The sequence below is a fragment of the Schistocerca serialis genome, chromosome 7, assembly GCF_023864345.2.
Source record: "Schistocerca serialis cubense isolate TAMUIC-IGC-003099 chromosome 7, iqSchSeri2.2, whole genome shotgun sequence".
Lineage (NCBI taxonomy): Eukaryota > Metazoa > Arthropoda > Insecta > Orthoptera > Acrididae > Schistocerca > Schistocerca serialis.
The window spans coordinates 130,899,751-130,908,303 of NC_064644.1; the positions used below are offsets into that span (position 1 = coordinate 130,899,751).

General features: G+C 46.6%; 1 long non-coding RNA gene across 1 annotated transcript in view; it reads right to left on the reverse strand.

Moving 5' to 3' along the window:
• Nucleotides 1-8,142, reverse strand: part of LOC126412156 (uncharacterized) — a 609,166-nt gene extending 601,024 nt beyond the window's left edge. The window contains exon 1 of the long non-coding RNA XR_007575235.1: nt 8,085-8,142. This is a non-coding gene — a long non-coding RNA (uncharacterized LOC126412156). The remainder of the gene's footprint in view (nt 1-8,084) is intronic.
• Nucleotides 8,143-8,553: the final 411 nt, after the last annotated feature.

Below are 8,553 nucleotides of genomic sequence, written 5' to 3' on the forward strand. Positions count from 1 at the left end.
GGTACTAAGAATTCGTGCGGCCCGCGGTTCTCAGCCGTATTCTATAGTATGCATCTAGCAAATTAACACCCGACTCCAGAAAAGTCGAATAACGTTAAGAATTTCATAAGAGGGTAGTTTTCCTTCTTAGTAAGAAACAAAAATAGATAGACAGTAATATTTTACGTAATATGGTTCAAATGGTTCAAATGGCTCTGAGCACTATGCGACTTAACTTCTGAGGGCATCAGTCGCCTAGAACTTAGAACTAATTAAACCTAACTAACCTAAGGACATCACACACATCCATGCCCGAGGCTGGATTCGAACCTGCGACCGTAGCGGGCGCTCGGCTCCAGACTGTAGCGCCTAGAACCGCACGGCCACTCCGGCCGGCTTACGTATTCATGGGTTTCTGCTGTGAGCTAAGTAAAGCTGGCAGCTTACCTCAGGGATGGAGAGGTAAGTAAGGCGACCACTGCGGTGTTGCGGTGTTAGAGCACGTGAGAGAAGGGATGTTTAATTCTTTGTCTTCTAGTACTGCCGACTCACGGGCGTACGTGGCTCGGTACCGATCACCTGCTATGGGACAAATTTTGTCGTGGGAGCAACATGGATTAGTGAATGCGCATTATAGAGACGGTCCTCTGCAAATGCGGTACACATTTGTTCCAAGGAACGTAAAATTAATTAAGGCTGTTGTAATGCAATGCAACAAGTAGAATAGAAATGCCGTTCAGAACATTTAGTAAACATCTGAGATCGTATCTCCTATTGCAAAATGCATTTCAATACAAGTATAATTACTGTTGTTAATCAGTTGATCATCTGCTCACATAGATAACACAACAACCCTTCGTCAGGCAATTATAGTGTCACAAATTTGGGGTCGCGGAGGGCAGCGGTTTGAAACAGAGAACAGTGAACACGGAGTGTTCCGAATGGTGACAACTTTTGAAGATCAGTACTTGGAGGCCAGGCGGCTGACATATCACACCGTTTACGAACTTCCGGCATACTGGAGTAACTTGGGTCAGCAACTTCTGTTAATCAGTAGAACGAAAAACCAGTCCAAGTTGCAGATATTTTATTTTTCATTCGATTACTAATTTCGGTCTGAGACCCATTTTCAAATAGACATAACAAAGTCTAAAATGGCACTTCCTAAGATGTCGAAAAATGTGTAATGTACATCACAGTGCATACAGATAACATCGCACTGCACGGTAACGTACATTACACATTTTTCGACATCTTAGGAAGTGCCATTTTCGACTTTGTTATGTTGATTTGAAAATGGGTCTTAGCCCGAAACTAGTCATCGAATGAAAAATAAAATATTTTCCACTTGGATTCGTTTTTCGTTCTATTGGTTATCACGTCGTTATTACATATGGTCTGTTGGGGACTCTGAACATACTAATTTAGGTAGGCGACCAGTTAATAATAAGATTGGTTTTTCTACTGCACGAGGTCCCGCCCCCGCCTCTCCCCTCCCTCCCCCCCCCCCCAATTCAACATTGACTCTTGAGCTAAAATGTTTGATGTTGACCTACTTCCATGAATCATTACAAGTATGCCAGGATCGTGAGTCTTGTTCCCCTTGCGGTCTTTCTCTCTACATTCTGGAGAATTTCTCTATTGCTTCAAAGTTTGCATCAGGTATTATTGGGATTGCACCCATAATTTTTATGGGATAGTCATATTCAAGAACTCTTACCTCCTTCAAGCTGCAGTCGAAGATGTATTCTGTTTTCAACTCGGAATAACTGTGCATAGACCGGCCGGTGTGGCCGTGCGGTTCTAGGCGCTTCAGTCTGGAACCGCGTGACCGCTACGGTCGTAGGTTCGAATCCTGCCTCGGGCATGTATGTGTGTGATGTCCTTACGTTAGTTAGGTTTAAGTAGTTCTAAGTTCTAGGGGACTGATGACCACAGATGTTAAGTCCCATAGTGCTCAGAGCCATTTGAACCATTTTTTGAACTGTGCATAATTTGACTTTTTGTTAAAAGCAGTTTTTGTTCGACATATGCTACTTTTGTGTTTGAGAGATGGTTTTTTAAGGGCAATGTCCTGTATAGTCAGTGAAAGGGATCTGAATTTCTTAACAGTTTCGGTCTGTCTTATGTTCTCAAGGAATTTTGATCCATGTTTCTAGTTTCCCGTGAATTCGATCTTTTCTGAAGAAAAATTATTTGCTTTAGTCTACAGTCGTACTTTTATTCTCTGTACTAACCACGAGTTTCGGTACCAATACTATTATCAGACCGTACCCTGGCTGGCAGTAGTCAATCTCTTTAAACCAAATAAGTGTGTCGTATACTGAAGAAATTCTAAACTCTGTCAGTGTGGCGAGTTCTCCATACAAGTTCATTTGTATACTTGCTTCCTCGACGTTCCATCGTAATGCGACAGACTCACCAGAAAAAGCCATGAATCCGACTCTTATCCCTACTGACTCTTTTTTGCTAAGCAGATGTCGTTCTCTCAGGATGACACTCTCAATTCCTGATTCTCACGATCTTTCGTAGGACGCAGCTGAACAGTAATGGCATAAACCGATCACGTCGTCTGAGTCCTCTCTTAAATATCAAACATCGGGAGATTTCTTCCAGAAACTTCTCAGTGGACGTTGCTTAAAACCATAAACTTGTTTTTGGTTACAGATTCTCGAATGATCTCATCGTGTATTTCTTTGTCCATCTAGTCGTAACGGTTTACGAAGTCTAAGGTCGAGTAACTAATCGAATAGCAAAAATAGAAATTTATAGCACAACTTGACCAAAAGAAGGAGTCGGTTGCTACCACACATCCTGAGACATCAGGGAAGTGCAACTTGGTGATGTAAGGAAGTGTAGGGGTTCAACATTGTATTGGGGAACCAAGGCTGAATACAGCAGACGGGTTCAAACGGATGTGAGCTACAGCTCCTGTGCAGGGATGAAGAGTCTTACACTGGATAGCTAGCGTGGAGAGTTGTATCAAACGGCAAACGGACAAAAGATCTCAGCACCACACTGAGCGACATGACAATTTCCTTGGTGCGTAACCTTAGCCGACGAATTGTAGACAAGGCGTTCTCATTTGAGGAGCAGCATTTTTGACGTATTTTTTACCGATCAGTTCATATAAGGTCCCTTTCACACGGTAGGTCTTACATCTGGATGTACTTCTCCGCTTGCTGCAGTCGGCCTACGGCGCACAGAGGCGAAGTCTAGAAATTTGTAGCTTACACGTCACGTTATGCTGATTGTATACAGCGGGTATCCCTCGATCACGTTGCCACTAAAATCGAAAGACTTGCACCCGGCGAACGGTGCACCCGACGGGAGGCCCTAGTCACACTGTTGGATAAATCTTGAGTGAATTGGAAATGGAGTACTAATTTTTTGCGGCTGTGTATATGAGGGACATTTTTGCTCTTTATAATTTCCCTGTGTAAATCTTTTTCTCGTGTATGAGTAATGGAGTGCGTGATGTCTACGAGAAAGGAGAACGCCAGGCTTACGGGACATGCTTGCATTTGACCCTGCCCCTTTTCGCTTCTCAAACCACAACATAACATTTTTACTGTCAGGAACCTCTGTGCCCCACATCCAGCCTGATGGAACATTTGGTTGAAAAGATGCGCGACTCTTTAACGGGTCGATTTCAAACAGCCCGCTCTGCTTCTTGGAGTAGAGAATGTGACATGCAATAAATAAATAAAACTAAAGTACGATCTTCTTCAGTGAAACAGTAAAGCGAGTAGCGGTGATTCACTTGACAGGCTACACTGCCGCTATAGTGAGCCGAAGACGAAGTTCTGCGTCTCTCATATGAAGAGACATATATAGTTCCATCTACAGAAGTCATGGGATAGCGATATACACATACACAGGTGGCGGTACTATCGTTCACACAGCCGGCCGTTGTGGCCGAGCGGTTCTAGGCGCTTCAGTCTGGAACCCCGCTGCTGCTACGGTCGCAGGTTCGAATCCTGCCTCGGGCATGGATGTGTGTGATGTCCTTAGGTTTAAGTAGTTCTAAAGTCTAGGGGACTGATGACCTCAGATGTTAAGTGCTTAGAGCCATTTGAACCATTTTTTTATCGCTCACACAAGAAAAGTTTTCCCATGTGATTATGGCCGGACGTGGGAATTAACAGACTCTGAACGCGGGATGGTAGTTGGAGCTAGACGCACGGGAAATTCTGTTTCGAAATTCAATATTGCGACATCCTCAGTGTCAAGAGTGTGCTGAGAATGCCAAACGTCAGGCATTATCTCTCACCAAGGGCAACGCAGTGACCTACGGTCATTACTTAATGACCGAGAGCAACGGTGCTTGGGTAAAGTTTTCACTGCTAACAGACAAGCAACCACAGAAATCGATGTGGGATGTACGACGAACGTATCCGTTAGTAAAATGCGGCGATTTTGGTGTTAATGGGCTACGGCAGCACGACATCGCCTGCAGCGTCTCTCCTGGACTCGTGATCATTTCAATTGGACACTAGGCGACTGGAAAACTGTGTCCTGGTCTGACGAGTCCCAACTTCAGTTGGTAAGAGCTGATGGTAGACCCATGGGAGATGATGGTGGACTCCATGAAGGCATGGACCCAAGCTGCCAACCAGGACCGGCCTTAGGTATGTGCAAACGGTGCAACAGCACAGGTCCCCAGCTTCTAGTGGCCGCGTGCAAAACATTAGAAGGTAATTTGTAAACTGTCACCCGTAATTTTGTTATTACAGATAAATTTAAAAAAATAAAGTGAGGTGTTTCCAAAACTATTTTTTATCTAATGTAATGTCCGCCCCCGGTAGCTGTGTGGTCAGCGTGACAGACTGTCAATCCTAAGGGCCCGGGTTCGATTCCCGGCTGGGTCGGAGATTTTCTCTGCTCAGGGACTGGGTGTTGTGTTGTCCTAATCATCATCATTTCTTCCCCACCGACGCGCAGGTCGCCGAAGTGGCGTCAAATCGAAAGACCTGCACCAGGCGAACGGTGTACCCGACGGCAGGCCCTAGCCACACGACATTTTATCTAATGTAATTCAATTATATACACATTGTGACACGACTATGGCCACTGAGTACGTCTCAGAAAATTATGCCTTCATCAGAGTCGAAGGAACGAGGGACTATAATACTAACGCGCTACAGTAATTTCCAATGTCGACACGATTAGTGTTCATGCGTAAATTAAGAGGCATATGACTCATTGTTTCTCAAATCTTCGCACCCTTTCTACTCATTGTTGTGGCTACCAGTCAAGCAGTACATTCTTCCGCCAGCAGGTGTTTCCCACATCCTTAGTGTTTATAACCTACAACTCATTTGATTTCTTGTAAATATAGAGCATAGTCAAGTGACGAAAACATTTAAGTGTATATCCTGAACAACACTTTCGAACCTTATTTGATTTGGAAGTTCATTAAACTGGAAGGATTCCCAAACCTAAGTTACTTTTTATTATTAACGTTTTAGCAAATACCATGCCTATTAAGATTCCTTACGCGATTAATTATTTTCCTATCACAACTGTAGGTCTGCTGAAGTAACAGTCTTTTGATATACTGGTGGTATGTCGATAACGAATCTCAGAATTTTTTTGAGTTTGATGAAGGTGTAGAACCTGTGCTGGAGAGGGACGGGGAGGGGGTTGGGGATGTGGTAGAGCGCCGAACGGAAGTTTTGCACATGGCCCCGTGCCATCTAAGACCGGCCGTGTTGTCAAGGCACTGTGCAAGTTGATGGTGGCTTAGTAAAGGTGTGGGCTGTGTTTACAAGGAATGGTCTGGGCTCTGTGGTCGAACTGAACCAATTGTTGACTGGAAACGGTTGCAATCGGCTACTTGGAGGCCATTTGCATCCATTCATGGACTACATGTTCCCAAACAACAATGGAATTTTTATGGATGTCAATGCGTTGGACCACAATTGTTCGAGATTGGTTTCAAGAACATTCTGGACAGTTAGAGCGAATGCTTTGACCACCCAGTCGCTTGACGTGAGTCGAATCGAACATTTATGGGACATAATCGGCAGATCCATTCGTGCACAACATTCTGCATCGGCAACTCTTTCGCAGTTATGGACGGCTGTAGAGGTAGCATGGCTCGGTATTTCTGCAGGGGACTTCCGGCAACTTACTGAGTCCGTGCCACATCTAGCTGCTGCACTACGCCGGGTAAAAGAATCTGCGGCACGATATTTGGAGCTGCCTGTATCCCCATCTGTCTGACTGGGCACTGGGTCGTGAGTAGTATTGTACCCGTCGTTCTTCTACGAGAGACGCGTGCATTGCATTACTATCTGCCGCTGCTCCCTATTCTGAAGGACATATCGGCAGCATATGTCACTTCCATCCCAAGAGATAGTTCAGAGGGCGAACGTCCATCAGCCTAACAGAGCACGAGGGCCGCCCGGGAGGTCTCTTTCGGCGTAGGGCACAGACCGACAGAGCAGTCAAGAAGGGATAGGTTGTGTGCGAGGCGGGGGCGGCTCTCAGCGGCAGTGGGCAGTAATTAAGCAGCCTGCTCCGGCCGGCATTATGTGCTTACCGGCACGGAGGAACCCGCCATGAGAATAGCCGCGAGATCAAAGAGGCCGCCGCACGGACCGGCGGGGTCACGGGGATAATGCGCGCCAGCTGTGGACGCCGCCGCCGCGTCTCATTACAAATATTGCCCCGCGGACGGCTGCCGTTTCGGGGGCTGGGGGTGGGGAGAGCGCACAACTGATTCACTCATCTGACGAGAGGGCGTGTCCGGCATCCCTCCAGTCAATACACTCGATAACACTACTTACGCTCATTGCTGGACTGCCACCAAAACCCTGACCAGATTCACAAAGGGCTACAGCGATTTCTGTCTTGATGGTGACTCATTCTTCACATTATTACACTCTAAGGGGAATAACGATGCAACACGAAGCACTTATCGCCGCGCGGGATTAGCCGAGCGGTCTTAAGCGCTGCGGTCATGGACTGTGCGGCTGGTCCCGGCGGAGGTTCGAGTCCTCCCTCGGGCATGAGTGTGTGTGTTTGTCCTTAGGATAATTTAAGTTAAGTAGTGTGTAAGCTTAGGAAGTGATGACCTTAGCAGTTAAGTCCCATAAAATTTCACACACATTTGAACATTTTTTGAAGCACTTATCCGAAAAGGATGGAAACTGATACATGTGATGCACATGTACAGGAAGACTGGATGATTTATTCAAGAGGATGAGCTTCATAATTCGAGCAAGGCAGTAACGGATTGGCTACTGGCGAAGCAGCAGAAACTCTCGCCGTGTGCGGGTGGGCATTGTATTGCTGAAATGTAAGCCCAGGATGACTTGCCATGGAGGGCACCAAAACAGTACATAGAATATCGTGTAATGCTGCCACTGATGACAATTAACGGGATCCTGCTACCAAAAGAAACGGCAACCAAAAACATAGCTCTTGGTTGTCGGGCCGTACGGCGGGCGACAGTTGAGATTTCTATCCCAGTACAGTCTGGGGCGTCTCCAAACGTGTCTTAGCTGGTCACTGGGGCTCATCTCTGAAGACAGTTCTACTACGTGCGTTCCTCCGCGGTATTGCTAAAAGGCGGATGAACTGTAAGCAACCGGCCGCAGTGGCCGAGCGGTTCTAGGCGCTTCAGTCCGGCACCGCGCGACTGCTACGGTCGCAGGTTCGAATCCTGCCTCGGGCATGGATGTGTGTGATGTCCTTAGGTTAGCTGGGTTTAAGTAGTTCTAAGTTCTAGGGGACTGATGACCTCAGATGTTAAGTCCCATAGTGCTCAGAGCCATTTTTTTTAAACTGTAAGCGCCCTCTGGAAGCCAGCAAAACACTGAAACGCGGAAATCCATGGTGCCAAAGAGGAAAACAAAGTAAAAATTTTTTCATAAGCTGGGCTGTCGTAGGATGACGACTGAAGAGCGTGAGACTTTCACGTGTGGCTGCGCGCCTTCTCCCTTTCTAGTGTACATACGGGAGAGCAGTCGGGCAGACACTTGTGAGCCGCTGGGAGGGTGGCACACGGGACTCACCTCTCTCCCTCACACACACACACACACACACATACACACACACACACATATAGAACGCTGCTGAGGGGCGGCGGCTCTTACCTGTGCAACGTGTGGGCACGCGCGGCTGGCTGCATGCCGTCTACCGCTCGCACTCCCTGCAACAAAGCAACAACAATGTTTTGAGCACACGGCGTCTCGTGGCGGCGTTGCGCCAGGCGCTGGTTGTCGCGAGAGCGCAGGCAGAGGGCAACGCTACACTTTTTAACACCGCTGCACGCCTTCTAGCGGTCTTTCACAGAACGTGCAACCTTTGTTTTGCTCGCATGTCTGCAGACTTGACGATACCGGCAAGCTATTACAGGAAAGCTTGCCTCTGTACTTTAAACGAAGAGTTTTAGACGGTCATCAGAAATGTGTATCTAATATTTTAGCACCATAACATAATGGATAGATAACATTATCGTACTTAGAATTCTTCGACATGCCAATGCAGTATTACATTAACCTACCACCGGTCACACCGTTGTATATTATACAAACTCTGGCTTATTTTAACTACCAATCTTTT